The following is a 2,518-nucleotide window of genomic DNA, read 5'->3' on the forward strand; positions in this document are numbered from 1 at the left end:
TCCAATGGTTCTAAACCTGTGGGCTGCAATCCCTTTGGGGGTCAAACGACTCTTTCACAGAGATTGCCTAAGCCCATTGGAAAACACAGATACTTCCATTACAATTCATAACAGTAGCAAAATTACAGTTATGAAGTAGCAACAAAAATAATTTTATGGTTGGGGTCACCACAAACATGAGGAGCTATATTAAAGAGTCAAAGCATTAGGAAGGTTGAGAATCACTGCTTATTCCCTTTATGCTATATAGAGCTTATGAGATACCAAGAAAAATCCCTTTGTAAAGATGATAAGCTTATACATCTGGTACTGACTAAACATCAGGGTTATACAGAAGAAAAGAGAAGGTGATACAGCTTCAACGGAGTCAAAGAATCTTCTAAACTAGTTTTTTGGTGAGGTTTACAAGATACTAGTTTCTTTTGGCATTTGGTGAGGAAGAACTTAGCAAGAGATTCTCCTACTTCAGTAGAAAAAAGATTCACCTAATTAGGTACAAAGCCTGATGACCCTAAATTTCCCTTCTACACTGGGACATAGCTCTGTCATTCTAAAGATCCTTGTTCTCATTTCAGTCCAGTCCTTTGAGTGTCCAAACAATGAGTGACTAAATTAGTCTCAGACCTACCGTCTCCTCCAGTGTTCAGAAATGTTTAGGCTGTGGAGACAACCTAGAACTGTCAACAAGAGCAAATTTTATTCTTCCTTAAAAAGGACCCATATTACCCACAATGTCAAGACCTTTTTTTCAAAGGGAGAGCGCACCAGAGGAAAGATCTCTTTACCAAAAGGAAATAAAATAAAATAGAAAAAACACAGACTTTGAAGTTGAATCCAGTTTTGATTCTTGACTCTGTCCTTTGAGCTGGTTATGTGTTTCTCTGATCTGGACATTTTAGTCTATCAAATGAGGATAAATCACTATTGTGAAGTGTCGAAAAAAATAATGTTTAAAATATGAAGAATACAGTGAAGACCTGAAATATTCAAATCCCCAATTCCCACATAAGGAGGCAGGTGTGGTTACATGTACCTATAACTCCAGTGATAAAGGGAGAAAGGAAGAAAGATTGCTGGGGCTTTCTGGCCAGTAGCCTAGCCAGAAACAAAAACAAAAACCGGGTAGCCTCAGGTTTAGTAAGAGTCCTTTGTTGTGGAATAATCTTTTTGTACACTGTGAAGATTTGCCACTCAGATTGGTTTAATAAAAAACTGAAGAGCCAATAGCTAGGCAGGATTTTGGAGGCCTAGGACACTGGGAAGAAGGGCAAAGACGCCAGGAGTCACCAGCAGATGAAGAGGAAGCAGCATGGCAGTAGAGAGTAAAGGTAACTGAACCTTTAGAGTAAAGATATGAGTTAGTGTAAGCTTTTGGTGGAGTCGGGTCTCTGTCAACGACACTGTCCGGTGGCTGTGTCCAGCACTGCTGTGTGGTGCGCCAGTAGACTGCCCTTGCCACACATCTGGGCACCAGTCTTCATCCATCGACCTTGGTGTCTTCCTTCCTCCCTTCAGTGGCAGCGGTTTGGTTCTCATCTTTGGAACCACACATTTAGGAACTCAAGCCTGGGACGATGATGTGCATTATTGTATTGTCATTCCAGTTCTGCTCTGGATCTTCAAAAAATTCCTGGAGTCATATATATACCCTCTGGTTTCATTGTCAGCAGTATATGGCCTAAAAAGCTATACATGAATCCAATGCTAAAAATACAGGCAAAGTAGACTGCAAGGGTGCAGATACCATTGGATTACCCACAAAAGGACCAACAGAGGTTTCTGATAAAAATAAAGACTAGGGTGGTTTTCTGAAAGCCCCTGTCTGTTTCAAATGGACCCAATAATATGAAGTACCTTCTTTGTCTCTTGCCTTTTTTCTCTGAGACCAGGATTCTAGATAAGCAGTTTAGCTAGCTTATCTAGACATGGTATTTATATTTAAAGTGTAAGTAGTTATATTTAATGACCTCACCCTGAGTTTCTGTTTCATTAAGGTAGCTTTCATTTCTGTTATTCCATTTTACTAATATGAATAAATAGAAGGTTTATGTGAGCAGACACCCAGAACTTGAAGTCCTTGGGCCTTTGCATCGATTCGCATGATTCTGACTGCTGTTTTCACTTCCTGTAGGCTCTTGTGACTTGAGTGGGATGAGTCTTACTGTAAAACAGTACAGTTGATGGAATGAAGTGTGAAAGATGTAATTACTGTCCAGCATAGTGGAGAGCTGAGCCTTAGGAATAGTTATTGCTCCAAGTTAACTGGAAAAGAAGGAACTAGGGGAAGCTTCTTTGAAAAATGTAACATCAACATCAATGTCAATCAAATAAATTCTAATTCTGCTGTACTTCTATTCCTACAAATGCATTAAACATTCAGTTTAACTTGTTAAAAAAAAGATATGGGTTAAGTTGTAAGAGCTAGTTAGTAACAAGTCTAAGCTATTGTCTGAGCTTTCTTAAACAATAAGAAGTCTCCATGTGGTTATTTGGGAGCTGGCTGGTGGGACAAAAAAGG

The 2,518-nt window shown here is 39.4% G+C and overlaps 1 pseudogene; it reads left to right on the forward strand.

The window, feature by feature from the left end:
* The first annotated feature begins 1,574 nt into the window (after positions 1-1,574).
* Positions 1,575-2,224, forward strand: LOC114698678 (annotated as a pseudogene).
* Positions 2,225-2,518: the final 294 nt, after the last annotated feature.

The sequence above is a fragment of the Peromyscus leucopus genome, chromosome 1 (genome assembly GCF_004664715.2).
Source record: "Peromyscus leucopus breed LL Stock chromosome 1, UCI_PerLeu_2.1, whole genome shotgun sequence".
NCBI lineage: Eukaryota > Metazoa > Chordata > Mammalia > Rodentia > Cricetidae > Peromyscus > Peromyscus leucopus.